The sequence below is a fragment of the Acomys minous genome (assembly GCF_964271855.1).
Source record: "Acomys minous genome assembly, chromosome: 1".
Classification (NCBI taxonomy): domain Eukaryota; kingdom Metazoa; phylum Chordata; class Mammalia; order Rodentia; family Muridae; genus Acomys; species Acomys minous.
The window spans coordinates 98,780,986-98,803,462 of record NC_140483.1 but is presented as its reverse complement, the minus strand read 5'-3'; the positions used below and the strand labels follow the sequence as shown (position 1 = coordinate 98,803,462).

The window sequence follows — 22,477 nt, the reverse complement described above, 5'->3', positions numbered from 1 at the left end:
AAGTAGGTTTCAGCATCTCAGAATATTATTTCTGTGATTCTTATGATTTAATAACGAGCTTGATCATTGAAAATAGTGAAAAATAAAACCCATTCAAGAATACTCCAAAACTGATGAGTTCTGTTTGGCAGAGTCATAAGTGCACAGGAGCACAGCAGCCAGGCAGGTGAGATGAAGTGAGGCCCCAGCTGGAGACAATTGTGGTCACAGCGTCCAGGTCTGGGCTGAGGCAGGCGTCAATGCAAACTGGCATCACTGGGCTTTCTAGTCTTGCAGGTTATGTTGATAGTTTGCATATTTTACTGGAACTTCTCAGTGTTTAAATGCTGTCTCAGTTTTTCTGAGTACTTGGTTTTATAATCTCTGCTTTATAACAATACCCTTCCCTAATGCTTTCAATCCACGTAAGCTCTACTCCAACCTTTCATCAGTTAAAAGTTCTTTATCCCAAAGACTTTCCTTACTAATTTATGTATGGTGCACTGCAAAGAATGAATGCAATGGAAAATGTCGTATGGTCTTCCTCCACATACAATTTCCCCTGTGTCATTCCCAAATTCTTATTCCTCCCTATTATTTGTCTACATTTGGCAGATAACACATATATTTGTTTATTTTCTTTTTCTTACCACGATAACATAAACAGCACGAGGCTTTTATTTTCCGCTGATTTATTCCTCTCTTTCTAGAATATTAAGGGAATAAGATCCTGACATTTAGTCACAGAAATGGATGCTCTGCAGATAACCAACTACAGAGAATGGCTGAAGAATTACTCATATTTAACCTTGAGGAGAAAAGGCACAATAGTAAAGAAATCCTCTTGCCTACACAAAGTGATTATGTGAATCTCTTCTTCATGATGTTCTCAGAGATGTCACATTTTTAAGCCAACCATGGTGTGATTTATTTCACTTCCCCAAATCAGCAAATGATAGAAATATCCTGTTACTTGTGAGCACTCCCCTGGATGTGAGAAATTGTCCAAAGGAAGAAGTCTGTAGTATTTGGAACACTCTATCATATGGAAAGCACTTAGTCCACATTAGATTTTTCTTTTCTTTTCTTTTTTTTGTGAGATAATGTATTGTAGAGGCTTACAGATAGAAGTATTACTCCGTCCCAAAACACAGTGCTTCTTCGAAAAGCATGTTTTCTTCCTGTCTGTGTTTTTTCGAGAGAGTCTCATATCAATATCATTTTCCTAAGTTTTATCCTAGTGTGCTTTCACATACATTTTGTTTTTTAATTTATTTTGTTTTGTATTTATGAATCTTCTTAATCCTACAGTTCAGTATGTTTTAGCAAATCTAGAAATTATTTCTGGGCTTTCATTCTCTATTCTATTACAATCTGACATCTATTTTTCTCTTGGTTTTTCAAGAAAGAGTTTCTCTGTGTAACCCTGGCTGTCCTGGTCTTGCTTTGTAGGCCAGGCTGGTCTTGAACTTGCAGAGATCTGCCTGTGTCTGCCTCCCGAGATCTGGGATTAAATGTGTGCACCACCATGCCCAGCCCTGACACCCATTCTTGAGATGCTATACTTTCTCATTACCCTCAGAGTCCCTGATACTATTTAACATATTTTCCATTTGTTTGTCTTTTCATGCTTTACACTAGTGTCTTCTAATGTCTCCATCATTTTATTTATTTGTTTGTTTTTTAGAGTGTATGGGTTTTATTGACTGAACTCCTTTTATAATTGTAAACTCTATTTGTACTAAGACATGAAGTATTTGTGGATGTGTTGCTCCTTGCCTAATTTCTCATGGGGTTTTGTTATTTTATAGCCCGATAGCAAAAATAGCCACAGTGTATGCTAGATATAGATTTTTAAACCTAGTTTGTAAAAATAATTGGAATTCTAGTGTGACAAGTACTTACTTTAAAGGCGTAATTCATTTTCTTTTCCTATGCAACTAGTGGTACTTCCAGTTTGGGGACATCTTAACCTGAGTTTTTAGTTTTTTAATTTACAGATCATCCAATTATGAAAACTAAGCCAAAATTCTACAAAGGACTGGCTCGCTTACAACTTACAGTGAAGAGACAAGTCTTAAACAATGGATGTTTGGAGTGTTCTTTTTTTCATAGGACCCAGGCTATGACTCTGGCTTTATAGCACCATGACATCAGAATATACTCAGCTCCACCTCAGAACCTGTGTTAGCTTTGGGCTTAAATGCCTGAGTTCTTATGTTCTCCTATAATTTTGCTTTTATTAGCTCAATGGTACTTTCGAGAATATTCTATTATTTCATTTATTTTCACATACATGGAAGTTTCTTCTGAATTCCTCATGTTCCATGAAGGCATAATGATTACTTATTTTAAGAATTATTCATAAAAATCTTCTTATCCTTCCCTCTCATTTACAATGTATAGTTGTTATAGACTTCTATGTTTATAATACTTTGCTTTAGCTTTTGCTAAGGTGTTATCTGTGGTTTTCTAGCATACATTCAATATTATAGAGAAGTCTATTCTAGAGAAGGATTTGAAGGAAGAGGAGCAGGAGGACACAGGGCCTTGTGAAACCCAGGCCCGGACTACACCATATATATCTAACTGGGCAAAGCAATGCAAAACACAAGTCAAAGTTCAGGTGGGTGGAGATTAAACTCAGAATAGAAGTAAAGAAGCCGTACTGTTTCCATGACTTCTCACACTGATATATATATTACTGTTATTCTTATTTCAGAAGAAGCCAAAATATGAAGATGCCAAGTAAAAGTCATTGACTAAAGACAGGGCTCTCAGTGTGTGAATTCAGGTCATCCACTTTCAGGATGTGCTCTGAACTCCTACCTACACTTTCCCAATGAGGATGTCCTATCAGCTGAAAGAATGAAAGAAAGAATAAAAGCAAAAGATAGCAAATGGGGTTTAAAGGGATTATATAAAGAATGAAGGGAGGAGCAAGAGAGAGGGAGAGAGAAGGGGAGGGAGGGAGGAAGAGGGAGAGAATGAAAAATAAAAATTATTATGTGAAAGATAATGCTGGTACTCTCTTTCTATAGCTTGTAAATATTTGAAAGAGAGGTATTCCATTGGATGTGACTGGCTTATAGGAGGCTGCAGCAAATAAAGCTAAGACTCAGCACAGTAACTGGAAGAGATCCACAGTATGAAGAAAAATGAAAACTCAGTTACTGCTCAAGTGGATAAAATCTTGGTAGTATGGTATGAGGTTAGAGAAAGTTCTTTTGAAAATTGTAAAAACTATGATATTGACTCTTAAATTTTGTAGTTGACAAGCTATGATAATTTTCTTAAAATATGTGCATGGGAAAATGACCTCCTCCCTCCTCAAAATAATGGAATAGATGCCCCTCAAATGATATATGTATTTGGTATACTTAAATATTTATCTGTACTGCTGTTATTCCTTGAAAGAGTGTCTTGCTTAGTCCCCTAGTTTCTAGTTTTTCCAAATTTAACAAAATGTGTATTTGGTCATAGGAACTGTTGTGCATGACTCCCACTGCCTTCAGAACAAAACTCCTTAAGGATCTTTGTCTTTCATCTTCACTAGGATCCCCTAACCTTACAGATTCTAAATGTGTCAGACACTTATATGCCCCCTTTCCTGTTTTGTTTTTGTTTTTTTTTGTTTTTGTTTTTTTTTGCTCATCTGCTCTTCCTTAACAGTTTCTTCCACTCCTCCCTCCCTTCCTCCTCACTCCCTCAGAGAGCAATGTTGGCACACATGTTCATTCTGTCAGTCAAAGGAATGTGGGCAGAACTGATAAGTGCTATGTCTGTGCCCTGGCAGGTAAAGGGTTATGGCATTCCCTGGCACACTGCATCTCTCCTGGTTCAAGGAGGCACAAGGTCCACTTGCAGCAGCTCTAAGGTGATGGAGCCCCATTCAGCCAGGAGGCCCAAAGCACTCACTCTGTGAAGGGAACCCCACTCTCAGGATGTTCTCATCAGCTTACAGTGCAAACAACAAGTCATTTTTCTTCTGCTAAGTCATTATAGTTTGAGAAATAGTGTAATGACACAACAAACCAAAGGTACCATAAAAATACTAATTCAATATTACTTTTGATGTTTAATTTTGACATTAATATATTTAAACTCTTATGTATTTGTTGGACAGTTATATATTAGTTATGATCATTGGCTGTTCTTTATCAAATATCATTTTTAGTACTTCATCTAGTTTTGTATAAGGCAAATTACCTTTGAATTATAAAACTTTTTTTATTACTATACTGATCCTGTCATGATATTTCTACCATTTCTTTACCTTAAATGACATATTTTAATAAGCAAAGGTTTTAAAATAATAACATATAACTATTTTGATTTTTTTTTCTGTGCTTGAGAAATTGCTCAGGGGCTAAGAGCACTGATGACTCAGGTTTGCTTCCTGGCATCTATAGGGCAGTACACATAGCAGCTCATGCTTGTAACTCATGTTCTAGGGAAGCTAACACCTTCTTCTGGCCTCTGTAGACTCTGCACACATGTGGTGTCTTGAAATACATACAAAGAAATCATCCATGTACATAAATTAGTAAAGTATAAAAATTAAATGTTTTCTTCTGAAAATAAATACTTCTAAAATCTGATGGCTTTTACTTTGATTTTATTATTTCCTCTATTTTAAGCATGAAATACTATAATTATTGTGATTTACCTGGGCTGGGATGTAGTTTCATAATGAATACACTTTTCTGAAATGTACTTATCTTTTTTTTTCTCTAAAATTAGGAGATAATATTGGTTCAGTGACATCTGATTCACTTAAAAACTGTTCCCTGCTTCCAAACCTTCCCATATACTGTTCATGGCTTCTTTTTTCATTCATTTTTGTTACGTATGTGTGTATGTGTGTGTGTGTGTGTGTGTGTGTGTGTGTGTGTGTGTGTGTGTGTGTTCTTAGGTATGTGAATATAACCTGCTCAGTTTGTATAATATTTTACAAACACACACACACACACACACACACACACACACACACACACACACACACTTTCAGGGCTGACCATTTTGTATCAGATAACCATTGGCATATTCTTCCATAGGGAATAATGCTTCTCCAGTTCTCAGCATTCACTAGTTGCCTGTAGTTCTTCGTGTTTAAGGGTGAAGCCTCTTCGCCTTCCCACTCTCCACACTAAAGTGTCTATTTCTGTCATGCTTGTTCAGCCATGTCTTGGCAGCCATGTTGGTGAGACCTTATGAGTGTAGCTACTGACAGCCTTAGGAGACACTCTCAGCAAAACCCCCACTCCTCTGGCTGCTACAGTCTTTCAACTCCCTCTTCTGCAATGATCCCTGAACCTTTGGTGCAAAGAAGATGTGTTGTGGCATATCTGGAGGGCTCAGAGGGAGGGGAAGGGAAAAGGAAAATAATGTAATCATATTATAGACTCAAAGCATTAAGTAAATTTTCTTTGGTATTTTTTGAGACATGGTCTCTCTGTGTTAGCCTTGGCTGTCCTGGACTCACTTTGTAGACCAGGCTGGCCTCAAACTCACAGCGATCTGCCTGCCTCTGACTCCAGACTGTTGGGATTAAAGACGTGAGCCACCATGCCTGGCACAGTAAATAGTCTATAGAGCAATATTCTCTCTTTCCCTCCCTCCCTCCCTCCCTCCCTCCCTCCATCCCTTTCTCCCTCCCTCTCTCTCTCTCTCTCTCACCCTCCCCCCTCTGTGTGTGTGTGTGTGTGTGTGTGTGTATGTGTGTGCACGCACACACACATGTGCAAGTGGAAGAAAAAGTAATTGCATACTAAAGGACGAGAACATCTTCGCTAGCATAAATGGACAAAGGCTGAGTCAGTAGTCCTGTTTTGTAAGACATCACCACCACCACCTCCACCACCTCCACCACCTCCATCATCCCCACCACCACCTCCACCACCTCCACCACCATCACCTCTACCTCCACCTCCACCACCTCCACCACCTCCACCACCTCCACCACCACCACCACCTCCACCACCACCACCTCTACCTCCACCTCCACCACCTCCACCAACACCACCTCCACCACCTCCACCACCATCCCCACCACCACCTCCACCACCTCCACCACCTCCACCACCACCATCCCCACCACCACCTCTACCTCCACCTCCACCATCACCACCACCACCACCACCTCCACCACCACCTCCACCACCACCATCACCACCACCATCACCTCCACCACCACCACCTCCACCACCACCTCCACCACCACCATCACCACCACCATCACCTCCACCACCACCACCCCAGCCTTAGCCTGCCTTGCTTGTAAGTCTTTTTGGTGACCCTGGCATGTATAATTTTAGAAAATAAGCATGTGAATATTTTTGTTGTTGTTTTAAACCAACATAATGAGCTGGTATTAGCAACCACGTGATCTGTTTCCTGCATTTATAGAGTATATCAGGTTCTAGAGTACTAGCTCAAAATCCTATTAGTGATTGGATCTTCAAGGAAGTATCTATTGGAAAGCTCGACATAATTTTTTTGTTAAACATGGGAGCTAATTAAGAATACTTGGTATTCATATTATCAAATATTGTGTTGTGAATTCTCTGGTAGACAGTAAGAAGGATCTCATATGTGCAAATAGTATTTTGTGCTCAAAAATTAAATGTTCTGAATATCATCAGAGTCAGTTCTATATTTCTAATCTAATATCTTCAAAGATTATTTATTGCCTAACTATTGTATGATATATATTATATATTTTTTTCTTTGAACTCCATACCCATTAACATGTCTAGCTACAGCTTGCCATCATTCTAAATGCTATGCCCCTTTACATCCCACTTAAGGGGGATGGAAATATATATATAATTTTAGAAAGTGGGAACATGACATTGGTGAGCAAAAGCAAATACCTGCAGATTTATGAAGTTTTTATTCTGGTATGGTGAGATAGATAATGAGAAATGTTTGTAATTATGTTTCATAATGACAACAAATGCCATATATACAACTAAAAAAATACATCAAATGGGGACAATGCCATGGTTGGAGGTGTCAGCGATGGTGCATTCCTTGATACAGTGACATGTGAACTAAATGTGAGCCTTAGAGATATTTAGACCAAAAAATGAGGTCTGAGTCTGGAATAAACTGAGGTCAGAGTCACCACCATTTGTTTGCAGAATTGATGGAGGATGTAGCATATCTATGCAGAGCTGAGGTAGAGTTTGCTGACTTCCTAAAACTGTGAGGCCAGGTGCACAGGGATTTGTAGATAACCTTAAGAATTTGATCTTAATCTTGATGACACTCAAAGAAAGAATAAGCAGGCTACCAACATGAGACTTGATAGTCTATGACCATACAGTGGGGGAGGAGGTCCCCCTCGGTCTTAAGCCTACGGGAAGGGAATAGAGTGAAAGCAGGAGGGAGGGAGGAATGGGAGGATACAAGTGATGGGATAACAATTGAGTTGTAATCTGAATAAATAAATTAAATAATAAAAAGGAATTTTATCTTAAAAAATTAAGAGAAGATCTTTTTCTTTCAAGCGTATGTATCTTAAAAGGCTGCTCTCTGCCTTGTTGAGAGTAGACTGGAGTGAGTTGGGTTCAAAGAAGGGAAACAAGTTTGGAGAATGTTGTAATTATCCAAGCGAAAAAAGTCAGTCTGAGTCTAGAGAGGTAACAATGCAGGTGTTACAGAGAGGGGAAAGCCTGCATAAGGTGTGGAGACAGAGTCAGCACAAATCAGCACACTGTGTTAGCAGACTAGATGTAGGCGACATGGAGAACAGTGTCAGGGGAAACTGGAAGGAACCTTATTTGAACACCTGAGTGGAAGCTTAAATCCCTCAGTGGGACGTAAGGGGGAGCAGCATTCGGAGAGATGGCAAGCTGCAGCCTGGACATGTTAATGAGTATGGAGGAAAATGGTGAGCAGAAGATAGAGATTTGAAAGATTTCCCAGACTGTGTGGTACTGAGTGTAGTGATTCCCTATGGAAGTAACCTTTTCATTAAAGGAGGAAGGGGCTTTACAGGATTGAGCTATGAAGCACTTGAGTATTAAAAGACCTTGGAGAACTGGGTGTGGTGTACATTCAATCCTAGGACTTGGAAGGCAGAGGTAGGACGATAGCAAATGTAAGAGTAGCATTAGCTACATAGCAAGACCCTGTGTCAAGAAAACAAATAAAACCAAACTAAAACAAAAGGCTGGTAAATAGGAAAGATTGTCAAAAGAAGCTAGAATTGAAAATAACTGAGGAAATAATCTGTGGGGGTGGGAACACATCATGAGCACATCTTGAAGGCCAAGTCAATAGTCAGTTAAGCTTCTCACTGGTAAAATGAGGGTTAAAAGGTGGTCTGAAGTGGTTTAGCAACATGGAGGTCACTGGAGACATCTATCTAAGATCTAAGTATGGGTCAATAGAAGAAGTCAAGTCAGGAGACAGAGAGGAACCAGAATAGGCAATAGCACATATTGGGAGAAAAATGGGTCAAAAGGGTTGGATGTGTGTGTGTGTGTGTGTGTGTGTGTGTGTGTGTGTGTGTGTGTGTGTGTGTATGTCTGTCAGTGTGTGTGTCTGTGTGTGTCAGAGAGAGAGAGAAAGACACAGAGAGAAGACACAGAGAGACAGAGACAGAGACAGAGATACAGAGACAGAGACAGAGAGAAAGACAGATGGGAGAGAGAGAAAGAGAGAGAGAGAGAGAGAGAGAGAGAGAGAGAGAGAGAGAGAGAGAGAGAGAGAGAGAGAAGAATGAACAATGTAAGCAAGATAACACCATAGGAAACTATGCAGTATGAAACTGAGTAGGCAGGTAGGCTGAAGGCAACTTAGCACATGAGTCAGTGGTTGGCTTGGCTTCAGAGAGGCATGCAGGAAAGCTGCTGTGGGCATATATCACGGTGGGTCCCTGGATGAGTGCCTTCAGATCACTTCAGATTTCTTAACAAAGTAGGAAATCACAGCAGAGAATGACAGCAGGAGGGTGGGGAGGGGTTGGAGGCAGGAGGAGGGAGAGAGGCATTTCTGAGACATGCCATCTGGAAGGATGGCTTACTTGTCATGCATAAGGAATGTTGAATGGGTGGGAAGGCAGGTATCTTTCTAGTAGTGAGGACTCCAAGCAACTCAGCACTCTAGAGCTAGAGACAAACTCCCTAGGTCTCTGAGCTCTTGCCTCCTACTCTCTGCTGTTGCTTCTGAAGAGTCCACTTAGCATTACTGCCCTCTTCACCAGCCAAACTGCACCATTTGTACTTTTTTTTCTGAATTATCTTCTTTACTTGTTTGCACTTCATAAATTGGTTTCCTCATTGCATTAACAGCTAATGTTGATGGTGGAAGCCATGTTCAGCTAAGCTCGAGTTTACAAGCAAACTAAGCTTTGTTTATTAAAAGAGATCTATTTGTTTCTGAATCAAGTTTGTAGATTGGGGTTGGAGAAACATGGTTAAAAATTAGTGTAACTTTTGAATTAATGAAATAACATCTGGGCTATGAAATATTTTATTCAGAAAACCTATATGAATGAATTAAGAATGTATGTGTTTGCAGATATAGAGGGAATGTCTTTTTTGTAGTTTTTGTTTTTATATTGACAGAAAGGAAAATCCAAGGCTGGAGAGGGGAAATTCTTTGACTTTTAGGTTTATGAACTTAACAAAAATACATTACATTTGTGTCAGAACTTTCTGTATCACATGACAACGATACATACAAAGATTTTTGAGCCAAGGTAGATGGAATCTGGATATCTCAGCATTAACAGATCTGCCTCCAAGTATAAAGAATTAGAGCAGGTTAGAAGACTGCTCTTATTAATGCTCTAAATCATACCAACTGAAGACCAGAAAAAGCTAAGATTATTATTAGCAAAATTAAAAATGAAATAGGCAAGAAAAGTTAGAGAGAAGTGAAGGGAATATAGGCTCTAAACTATAAATCCAAAACAAAACAGAAAATAAAAAAGAAGCAAGCTGTCTTGGGCTTTGATCCTAACTATGTCATTGACCTGTAATCTTTTCTCCAGCTTGTGCTTTAAAATTTTTTTATTATAGCTTATTTACATTACATCTTGATTGTAATTCCCTTGCTCTTGTCTTCCTGTTCCCACCGGCATCCCCTTTTCTACCCTATTTCCCTCCCCTAGACCTCTCACTGGTGGGGTCCTTCTCCCCTACCACCTAACAACAGCCTATCAGGACTCACCTGGGTGGCCTGCATCCCCTTCCTCTGTGTTTCCACAGGGCCAATTAGTAATGTTAAATAAATCATTAAATTATAAGATCAAATTTCTCACTGGAAATGCTGACGAAAATGACAGTCTTCTAAAGTATTAAAGTGTGGTTCTACAAAGTATTTAAACCATATCATCTATTGAAATTTAATGGCAAAATTTGTTGATGCTCATTTTATTTCTCAACAGCTAAGGAAAATAGGCCTCAAATAAGCCTATAGGTTCACAGTTTTTAAAAGTACTATAAGTAAGCAAAAATGTAGAAAATAGCATATTTAATCTCATTTCTTACTAATAACATTTGCTGTCTATTTGTTGGATAAACCTGCTTTTGTGAGTGGACTATAGTTGTTTTATTTTAATTAGCTTTATTATTGATGTAGGAAAGTTCTGCTTGTACTTGATGCATTTGATGAATATTCTGTTTTTAAAGTATTTTGGGTCAATGTTTTGTTTTACCAGTGTATTGAATGTTATCTACAATAAATAAATATTTGACAAATTCTCAATATTTGTTAATGTAACACCTCCTCCCTACAAACTCTCCTTTTTCTTCTTATGAAAAAAATTTCAATATGTGCAGCAAACTTCGAACTCCTACCCAGATCTAGCCAATGGACAGGACATTCTCCACAATTGAGGGGAGAGTGGGGTCTGACTTTCACACGAACTCTGGTGCTCCATATTTGACCCCGTCCCCTGGATGGGGAGGCCTGGTGGCATTCAGAGGAAGGATAGCAGGCTACCAAGAAGAGACTTGATACCCTATGAGCATGTATAGGGGGAGGAGGTCCCCCTCAGTCACAGTCATGGGGGAAGGGAGTAAGAGGGAAATGGGAGGGAGGGAGGAATGGGAGGATACAAGGGGTGGGATAACAATCGAGAGGTAATACGAATAATTTTTTTCTTTTTTTTCTCCTTTATTAATTTATTCTTGTTACATCTCAATGGTTATCCCATCCCTTGTAGCCTCCCATTCTTCCCTCCCTCCCATTTTCCCCTTATTCCCCTCCCCTATGACTGTTCCTGAGGGGGACTTCCTCCCCCTGTATATGTTCATAGGGTATCAAGTCTCTTCTTGGTAACCTGCTGTCCTTCCTCTGAGTGCCACCAGGTCTCCCCCTCCAGGGGACATGGTCAAAGGTGAGGCACCAGAGTATGTGAGAAAGTAATATCCCACTCTCCACTCTACTGTGGAGAGTGTTCTGTCCATTGTCTAGATCTGGGTAGGGGTTTAAAGTTTACCACCTGTATTGTCCTTGGCTGGTGCCTTAGTTTGAGCGGAGCTAGAAATGATCATAATGAGTGAGTTAACCCAGAAGCAGAAAGACTCAAATGGTATATACTCACTTATATCTGCATATTAGCCCAAGGGGCATGTCCCACGAAAGTTCACTTACCAGAAAACTGAGACAGAGGGGAGGACATCCCATTGAGACTCTGGATGAGAGAATCATGGGAGAATGGCAAAGTAGAAGGATCCAGAGGGTCCTAGAAGCCTACAAGTAGAACATTATGATAGGCAGATTTGGGCATAGGGGTCCCGCTCAAAATACGAATAAATTAATAAAATATATTTTAAAAATTTCAGTGATTTCTTCAATACTTCCAGAGCAATTTATTTCTGTTATTGAGGTAAATTTTGGTTGTGAACCTAGCCTTTAACAGCTGAGCCATCTCTTCAGCCCTGTTGAGGTAAATTTTTATGGATTCTTACTCATGAATTTAAAAACCCATGCAAAAACTTAATTTAGACATTAAGAAAAATATAAAATAGATTTTGATGGACTTTTTGTACTTAGGTTGACTGCTGAGTTCTTTCCCCTGGATCCTTTTTGGAATGCATATTAACCAACCTTCTAGTATGAATCTATTTTTCCATCTTGAAAGTTAGTCATACCACAAAATTTTAGTAGTCATAAATGGCAAATGTTTACATCTTAGTCCTCAGTTTTGTTAAAGGTATGTTGAAGTAGGGTTGTAGCTTCAGTTTTACACACACACACACACACACACACACACACACACACACACACACAATTTGGCTTAAGTTTTGCATTTGGTCTACACTAGCTTTATAAGATGTGTTTTCCCCTTCCTCTATGCTCAATGAACCAACTCTTTGAATTCTGAAAGTATTTTCCTATAACACAACATTGTTAAATAATAGCTTTGCTCAATTTTTATTGCTGATTTGTTTTGCGATGATTTGATTCTTGAAACTCATATTTAAATAGATTTTTAAATGTATAAACATGGAAAGGGAAGATACCTTATGTGAAGACAATACCTCACTGAGAACTTGAAGGTGGTAAGAGGTCCTTGTAGATATATAATTCACTTAACACTGGTTTTTCTTTAAAGTTTTCATCCCTTCTATGAATTTATGCTAAATCTGTTTTGTATGTTATGATGTCTGCCATAATTTAAATGAACTTCTGCTCCTCTTAGAGTAAAGATTCTGAAATTACATACTTATTCCCCTACTAGCACAATAGGTTGTTAATGGGTCTTTATTTGGCTTTCCTGGTCTACTATTTGAATCCCTCAAAATTAAATATAAATTCAGTTATTCTGTACCTGAGGGCAACTAGGACAACGTTTATTTTTGCCTCTTTTTCCTCCACATGTGTATATTAGAAAGAAAATTAGAATATTGCAGTTCTTGTGTATTGTGTTAGTTCTAGAATGAATAAGTTGGCAGACTGTGGGGATATTGTTCTGGGTTGATCCTGGATTATTCACCTGCATTAGCTAAAGGGGTAAAAAGCCAGGATGAACAAATGCCCCAGGACTAGATGCTCTTGGTCTGGTTCCCTAGGTTTTCTACTACTACAGTTGCACAACTAAAATGTTTATGTTTGTGAAATGTTCTCTCCATAGACTATAATAAAACTTTGCCAATATCATGTGGGATAAAATCTGTAGCTTTAAAGAAACTGTGCATCTATTTGTGTTGACATAAACTAGTAATCCTAACATGTGAGACAGTATGATACACAGTTCTAGGCCAAACTGGATAACATAGAGACTCCCAGTTTTATCTACAAAGTGAGACCTCATCTCAGAAAAGAGAGGGAGAGAGAAAAAAAGGGAGAGAGGCAGAAAAAGAGAGGGAGAAAGAGACAGAGAGAAGAAGAGAGGATGAGAAGAAGGAAAGAAAGAGAGGAGGAAAGAAAGGATGAGAGCTGCAGTGAAACCAACAATTCAATTTATAAAATTAATATGCATTAATAATTATATTAAAAAGAGTACATCTATTGAACAAACACCAACAACAGACTAAGGAGTGCTAAAAAGAGTCTGTCCACATTTTCATGTGTACTCTGCCTAGGTCAGAGACAGTCCATGGCAAAGATCCATCTGTCTCAAGGCCACCTTTCTACCCTGCCCCCAACCCCCCCAGTGACCTTCCTGTTTTTAGAATTGATAGACCTTGCTTCATTTCATTGGGAACTGAATATTTTTTAATAATTAAGGTTGTATACCTTTAAATTTTTTCACAATGATCTCTATTTACTATATTTTAAAATAACCTAGCTAAAATTTGTAATATATTGTGGCAATGTTTAGTTGCCTTTCTTCTGTATTTTATCTATGATACATGTCTTGATTTCTGAGAAGAGGTGATTGACAGTTTTCACAAGAAGTCACTGATTTTTTTTTCTTTCATATGAACTCCAGTAAGCAAAACATCTGCGAGTACTTGATGGCTGCATGACAAGCTGGCTCCCCTCTCACGAGGAACTTATCACAGTAAGTGCCCCAGAAAAGAGTCACTTCAGGATTATTTACTGAAAACTTTCAACATCATCAGCTTACAAAAGAACAGCTTTACAAGACATCCAGAATGGGCATCATTTCACAGGTCATTTTGATCTAGCACCTTTGATATTTTCTATAAAGCATTACAGGTAAAAATAAGTTATTAAAACAGAGCCTGGGAGATGCTGAGGTAGCAGCATCTGTGAAGATGTCTTCTGCACATAAGCCAGCATAGCACAGATAATCATGAAAAGAACCCCTTCGCCTTTTCCGGCTCCTTTTGTCTCTTTCCTCCTTAGCAAACACTTCTACCTTGCATCCAATATGGAAAAACTTGCTTGATTTATTGTGAAGAACAATGAATTTAAATAAAATGTTTACTTAGTAGTTTATAAAAAATAGTGGGATAGTTGCATGAGTGCACTAAAGGGCAGGGAGTGTGGGCATGAGATATTAACTCCAACACTTGGGAAGCAGAAACAGACAGATCCCTGTGAGTTCAATTCCAGCCTGGTCTACACAGTGAGACCCTGTCTCAAAACAAAATAGAACAAAAGAGAATACATTAAAAGCACTGTTTTAAAAAAAATTCCACCTTCCTACAATGAACTTGATAGATGAGCAGTTTTAAAGGACTCTCTTGTAACACATGAATGCATTTAGAATCATGGTGTTATGCTTCCTAATATTTCCAAATGTGAAATCATTTACAAAAGATGTACTACTATTGTTTATGTGTGTCTATTGTTATTATTTACACGTGTCTATGTGTGAACTTATGTGAACCACAAGCATGCATATGCCTGTAGGAGCCAGAAGTGGGTACCAGATTCCATGGACATGAAGTAGCAGGAACTTATAAACCACCAGGCATGTATGATGGGGAGTGAATCAGGGCCTCTGCAAAAGCAGAAGGGTTGAATGTCCTCTCACAGTTTTCAGAGTTTAAACATTAGCTACTAATTCAATAATGTCAAGAGGTAAGCTCTTCAGGAGATGATTAGGCCTCGAGGCTCTACACTCTCAAACAGATTCATTGCATCATCACAAGAGTAGGTTTGTCATTGTGAAGTCAAGTTCTCTACAACAGTATGTGCTCATCTCTTTCGCTTGCTTAAGTCTACCACAGAACCTCCCGGAAGAGAGGATAGAATGAGTGCAATGGCTGAGAACCAGGGTGGACCAGAGGACTCACCTGCTGCTCAGTGGTGTCTTGTTGACAGGAAGGGGAGCCTCACCCAATGGAATCTCAACAACATGGCTGCCTGAGCAAGGCTTGCATAACGGCAGTACCAGTCCACATTGTCAACATGGTTAGAGGAAATTTCACAAGGCTTCATACCAGATGAAAAGATACAAACAGTGCACAGCTGTTAAAAGAGGGAGAGTCGGTCTTTTCCATGGATGAGCTTCTTGATAACTTATCCAACTTCAAGTGGTCAGCCACAAACAGTGCATCTAAAGGACCTCAGTAGTCTCTCCTCTCTCTCTCTCTCTCTCTCTCTCTCTCTCTCTCTCTCTCTCTCTCTCTCTGTTTCTCTCTCTCTCTCTCTCTCTCTCTCTCTCTCTCTCTCTCTCTCTCTCTCTCTGTGTGTGTGTGTGTGTGTGTGTGTGTGTGTGTGTAATAGAAATTATTGTAGAAGAAGATGTAGTAAATTTGAAAAGTTAAAGGACATGGGAGGAATTAGAGGTGGAGGGTAAATGACGTAAATGCTCATGTATAGAATGATTAACAAATTATCTTTTTAAAGAAAAGGTCCATATTTACAGAATAGCTCATTAAGGGAAATTCTATCAGTGTCTTAGACAAGTAGAACATCCACAGGGAAAGGATAAACATCGTTAGATATTATGTAAGGTTGGGAGAAATAAGAACAATGACACCGATTCTGATGTTGTTTACCAGAAACGGGGAATGGGTATTGGAAACTTCCATAAAAGGCATCCTTTTTTATAGTGTAGCAAAGAATTTGCCTGAATCATGCCCATGCTTGAAGGTTTTGTGGAAGGAGGCTCTTAAGGTCAGTGAGCTGGCAAATTTAGTGGAAGAAAATTCTAAGCTGACTATTCAAGGACTCACGGTCTTCTTGTAGGTGAATACACTAAAGTGAGACAGAAGAAGATAATTTATATATGAAATCTATAATAAAAATGACACAAAAAGGAGAGGATGATGTGGCCAAGCTGCCCTTTGATAAATAAACAAACACAAGTGAAAGGAAGCTAAATGCTCTTCACCCAGATAATGGGAAAATATCCTGCGTTTAGTTCAGAGATCTTCAAGGCTGCCTTAAACAGTCAGAGGCCCAGTGATCTAGAAGGGCACAGTGGCTCTGCAGTGTGGACCTCAGTGCATTCTGTGGTCTTGTTGTCAAGTGTCGTGGCCTCAGGACCCTGTTACCAACAGTCCCACGCAGTTCTTGGCTACCTTAGCTTTGCCTCAAAAAGCCCCAGGGTCAGCTTGGGTAACATGTCTAGAGGACACAAATGGTAAAACCTGGAAGGGATCCAGGGGTGCTGATTTAGCAAGCGTGTAGGACACTAGCACTGTCGGGCATGACTTCTGGCACCTCTGTCTCAAAGGAATTCGTCAACAGTCTGGAGGCCCAGGCACAGACTTGTTGCAGGGAAAGGTATGGGGCTCAGGGTTTATGGGATATTTTTCTCACATTTGATTTCAATGGCTTTGTTTTGTTTTTGTGGCAAGAACTTGGAGTTACATCCTTGGGCATACACATTTCAAGTAGGGCTTTGGAGTTGGGCCTGGTGAGACTGTGATAAAACGAGTATGAGTCAGAATCAGATCTAGGGACAGTGACCTTGCTGTCAATATTGGCTCAGTCGAAAGCCACCGTACAGCAATAGGAATAACTGCCATATGGTGACTCATTCGTTGTTTTGGAAGTATGTATACCCAGAAACACTGCTTACATCCGTCCATATGGGTCCTTGATGGTTTGGTTCAGGCTGTGGTCAGAAAGTTGAAGCCTAGATCATCAGTGATTCCTAGAGACACATGCCTTTGAGGAGGACTTTAAAAAAAAATTAAGGGTGAGATATATAATGGAGCTGCATATGTTCTTTGGAGTCAGACACAAGAAACTGGAGTCCAGAAAGCCTTCAAGTCCCAGTGGACAACTAGCAATTCAGTAGAATAGGCAGGATGGACAGTAGATATCAGCTTTAGAACAAACAATCACATCCTATAGAGAGAGACTAAGTCTAGAGCTTGGGCTCCCAGTACATTCTTCCCGACATCATTATGTGAATACACAATGCTAGTGTACAGTAGCCTAGGCAGGATCCTGAAGAGGACAAAACCTGATGCAGCTAAATGCAGATGTTTCACTTGGTTACACAAATCTTTCCACATCAGACATGAGAGTAGAGAAGTGCATTGTGGGAATACATCCTTCAGCTTATACTCTCACCACAGAGTAAAAACCAGAGGTTGCAGATTGGAACTACTAATGAAAAAAATCATTAGAGTCCTGGGGTACCCTTGTCTCTTTCTGCTTTTTTTTTTTTTTTTTTTTTTTGCCACTATTACATGTGCTCCATTAATCCAGGTGTTAGTGAGTGAGGATACTGGTAAGTCTCCTCTACTGCAATGCTAGGCAACAAAGGGAGGGGCACAAGAGGAAAACCAGGAGACGAGGTGAAGGGAAGCACCTCTGGCTGCTGACCTATAGTTTTCAGTTGACTTCTTAGGTCCTTCTGTATATCAGGAATTGGCTTTACTCTAAAATATTGCCATCAGAATCTCTGTGTGATGCTTGGGCATTTCGACTTTTAAGATGTATTTCTTATTTTGGTTTTATGTGTCTGTGAGAGCACGTGTGTGTGTGTGTGTGTGTGTGTGTGTGTGTGAGAGAGAGAGAGAGAGAGAGAGAGAGAGAGAGAGACAGAGAGAGAGAGAGAGAACTGGAGCACGAGGCAGTTGTAAGCCTTTTGAGTAAAGTCTAGGACTCGAACCCAGATCCTCTATACTAAGAACAAGTTCTCTTACCCCACCTCTCCAGATGAGTATTTTCTTGTACTTCTTAGATGACTAATATATGCAGACACAATAGTGTCTATTGTGATATCTATCAACAGGCCATTAAGGAATGGTCAATTGTGTAAAAACAATAATGTATATGTGCACATGATATATACATGTCATAACATATACAAATACATATACATTTATAATTCATACATTAAGAAGCACACAGAGGTACTCCTGTAATTATTACCTTAATCACTCCACTTATGTAAATTTTATTATGAAGTTTTACCCAAAATACACTCTGTTAAATGTCAGTTCCTGCGTACTTATAGGCAGAGAGAATAAGGAAGATGAATCTTACTGTGTTCGGGACTATACAAAACAGAATTACTCTGGTTGCTTCCTTTTCATTCCCCCTCTTCTCATCTTCTACCCTTGTTGCTACCTTTTCTTCCATTTCTCCAAACTTTCTTTACCTCCTCTTTCTTCATTCTCCTTTGGGTGAACTGTGTCTAATCTGAGCCACATCCTAGAGCTAGCTCATGAGGGATTATATTTTCTTCCCTTGGGAATATGGCTCTAAAGGTGTCCTGTGGAGATGTATTTGCAAAGCATTACTCTAGGTACAGGGTGATAGAAATATGAAGACAACTTCGTGGAGGGCAGATTCATGTTATCTGCTGGCTGGCTCCTTAAAGCTTGGCAACTTCCAGCATCTGGGCTATTTCTCAATATCACCACCTGCTGATTATGTAATAAACAGCTCTATGAGGACCACCCCACTCTGTTAATAGCTAAGGGAACATTCCAAAGAAGGAGGAGGCCAGTTAACATGACTAGACTTTTGGGAGAATCTCTCTCTTTTTCTGTGTTTGTCATTAAAATAGCCCTGGCTATGGAAGAATGAATACGTAAGCCGATACCTTTGAGTAAATATACATGATGGTAGAAGTCAGGGCCAATTATGTTTTCTTTGCACAACTGCTTGATAATTTCTGAATATGCTCAAATTCTAAAAGTTTATCTTTGACATCTGTCAGAGGTAATAATTTAGTTTTCCTGGAAGAAAATGTTCCCCTTTGAAAAATTGTAGTTATTAGTGTATAGCAATCAAAATTAATTTCAGTGAAAAACAGTGGAGGAGATAAGTGGAAATCATCTTCTTCCTGATGTCCCTGGAATAATCTGGAGAGTGAGAAAGAACCATGAAACATTTGGTGAGTACTGGATAGAAGTATCATTAGACTCCACACTTGTGAAGGGTTTCTGAAAGTAAGATCCGCTGTCCTATCAATTCCTCCTTGAGGACACTGTGATAAAACCCTGACTGAAACAAACTTGAGGAATAAAGGATTTCTTTTTGCTTACAGGGTTGCAGTCTATCATTAAGGGAAACTGGGGCATGAACGCAAAGCCAGAGCCTGAGGCAGGCTCTGAAGTAGGGAGCATGGAGGAATGCTGCTTACTGGCTTGTTCTCCTGGATTGCTCAGCTACATTTGTTGTATAACTCACCCCCACTGGCCCAGGGATGGCACTGTGTTCAGTGGGCTGGGCCACTCTAAGTCACTTAGCAACCAGGGAATGTCGCACAAACAGCCACAGGCTCATCCTTCAATTGTATTCCTTCCTCCCACGTATCTCTAGGTTTGTGTCAAACGGATAAAAACTAGCTATCTAGCACATTGTCCACACCTAATACTGTGTAAACATCAACAAAGGAAACAATTGATAAGGAGCCCTGATAGTGGCACAGTTTTCTGATGTTCCTTCATTCCATCATAAGAGAAGGTTCAGATCCTCTCAGTTTTAGGGGAACAAGAGCTCTTCATAGACTTGCCTGTGGAAACTGGTCACACACAAGTCCATCACCATTTAGTGGAAAAGTGAGAGGGTCTGAGAATGAACAAGAGTCACTCTTTTATGGGAAATAATTATTTTAATTTAGAAAGAATGCTGTATATATACACGTATTCCCATTAAAGAAACCCTCACAGATTATTTCTCTTTAAAGAAATTCTATCTTTGCTCTGTGGTAACAGAAGAAATCATTCATATGATAAGCTTACCATACAACATATTGATCATAGTGATTAAAATGTTCCCAGTCTCTTTATTGTTCTTGGGACCCCGGGTTTTGTTTTGTTTGTGAGCCTCAGAATGTTTTTCTCAATTTTATTTTATTTTATTTTTTTTATAGAGTTTTGTCCACTTTAAAAATGTCTATTTTTAACTAATGTTATCTTCCTTGTTTATTTTTGCCAGGTTGTATTCAGTCACCCCATCTACGTGTGTGGCAATCAATATAAGTCAGTGTTGAATAGGCTCCGTCATCTCAGTGTCACCACCACTGCCATGGTTGTCCTTCTACCACAGTGGGTACCACTTCCTGAAAAAGAAAAGACTTCCATGTACTAGGGAAATTTACTTCAATTGTATTTTATTTTATTTAAAACTGCATATGTCTAATATAAGATTATATTTCATTCAACCACCAGAGGGAGTCTCCAAATCTATTGATTCTAAAGAAAGAAATATGACTCTTTGAAGTGGCACTTTATAAATGCTGTGCGTGACAATTAAAAACCCAATCCATTCCCGTTCATGTTATTGGGTTCCATCAAGGTTTTCGTAAGAAAATGTAAAATGTCTTCTCTTGTTACACATCCCACATCATTTTGGTTAACAGTTTTTATATAATGGACTTTTTGCATAATTTTGAATTTTTTTGTAGTTTGAGTATTTATAATATCTTAGTTAGACATTTATTTTTGATACTCATCAATCTCTCATTTCAAAATATTTCCCCTTCACGTCTTTTAAGTCCTAGCTTTTTAAAGGTTTATTTTTAGTCTGCAAATTGATGATCCTTAATCATGTATTTTTCTCTGAAACCCCAAACTGGGGGCTACAACATTTCTTCCATTCCATACTTATTTATTTTGATACATAGCTTGCTTGGTCAGGTTTTATTACTAACTATCTAAGAGGAGTCCTGGGTTCTGGAGTTAGGCATCTTATTCATATATGGCAACGTGAACCTAATACATGTATGGCAAACTGGGTGAACATGATCTTTGAGTAGTTTCCTCTGCAGTTTCACTGTCTCCCATGGAGAATCAGGTGTTTCAAATTTTTTTCCACAAATATTATTTGTACATGGAATAAGGAAGGAAATTATCCAACTGTTTCCTGCAGTCAGAGCTGGGTGAGAGTGTCATAACTGAGAGCCCCAGACCTCTCAGAACCACCCTCCTTCCATTGCTAAACAACTAAGTAAATTTCAGTTGTCATGTACTTGTAGCTTCCTGGGTCGGTCTGTCTGTCTGTCTCTCTCTCTTATACACACACACACACACACACACACACACACACACACACACACACACACACACATTCACTCTTACTCTCCTTCTCTCTCTTTTCCTTCTTCCTCATATTGACTTACGCCTGCATCAAGATACTGTCACCACAGTAGTTAAGGTAGTAAATGTATCCACTATCTCCAAGACTTTCCTGCTCTCTCCTATCTATTGTGATAAGAACGCTTACCTTAGTATGCCCAACTCTAGGGAGGGGCAGCTTGTGAACGAATTCCGCTTGCCTAATGTTTCTCCACCCCACTATTAAGCAGCCAGAGGATTTGTTTCACACAGTAATGTCATCAATCCTGCTTTGTGGCTGTGAAAATTGTTGTGCACCGGAGGTTAAGCAAAATTACCCAAGGTCACAAAGCAGATGAGTCAAACCTGGGAGCGGATCCAGAAACTGACCTGCTGGGATGACACATTGCCTACCACGGCTTCACACAGCTGCAGCCTACTTCTTCTCATTGTGCTTGGTAAAAGCCAGCTGTTGTAACCCTCGCTCCTGAGCTGAAGTCAGTGGAATTTCACCGCATTTCCTAGAATGTTATCTCAGGAGAATGTATTATGAATGAAAGGATTATGAATAATGAATAGAGGTGAAACAGATTCATCCCAATTCAATATTGATGGAGCTATCCCTCTCTTTCTTTAATCTTCTGCTCTCCTGAAGCTGCTTACAGATGTGCAGTTCTTCCAAAAAAATGTTTACATGAAGACTTCCCTTGACTGCCAACATGTCAGACCAAGTGTTCCTTCGATATTGACAAAACTGCACAATAATTATAAGTAGATCATGATGTGGGTACAAAAAAAAGGCTATTTTCAAATAAAGGGAAATACGAAATACATAAATGTGTTGTTTTGAATTTTTCTGCACAAAGCACAAGTATTCTCCAACAAATATGTATATTTACTAATTCAGTTGGTGTTGATCTTCTAGAAGCAAAGTGAGCTCGTTTATATTCCAGCTGAGGAGCCTAAGGAATGACATGTTCTGTAAGCCCCAAGTCAGAAAGCTGACTACTTCATTGAGATTTGTTTCCTGGGTCAGTTGTTTCGCCATCTGCAGTCATAGACACCTGTGTGCATGCGAGTCAGGCGCCGAAAAATGGAGTTTCTTCAAAGTTTCTCCAGCACCCCTTGGCTCTCCTTTACCTGGCCAT

The 22,477-nt window shown here is 39.3% G+C and overlaps 1 long non-coding RNA gene across 3 annotated transcripts in view; it reads left to right on the top strand.

Moving 5' to 3' along the window:
* LOC311601684 overlaps positions 1 to 22,152 on the top strand; it is a 68,672-nt gene extending 46,520 nt beyond the window's left edge. For 2 of the 3 annotated variants that reach the window (XR_014780624.1, XR_014780625.1), the window contains exons 2-3: positions 13,877 to 19,165; positions 20,212 to 20,549. This is a non-coding gene — a long non-coding RNA (uncharacterized lncRNA). Of the gene's footprint in view, positions 1 to 13,876; positions 19,166 to 20,211; positions 20,550 to 21,984 lie in introns of those variants that run through there. The other variant, XR_014780623.1, reaches the window with a different exon arrangement.
* The last annotated feature ends 325 nt before the right edge of the window (positions 22,153 to 22,477 follow it).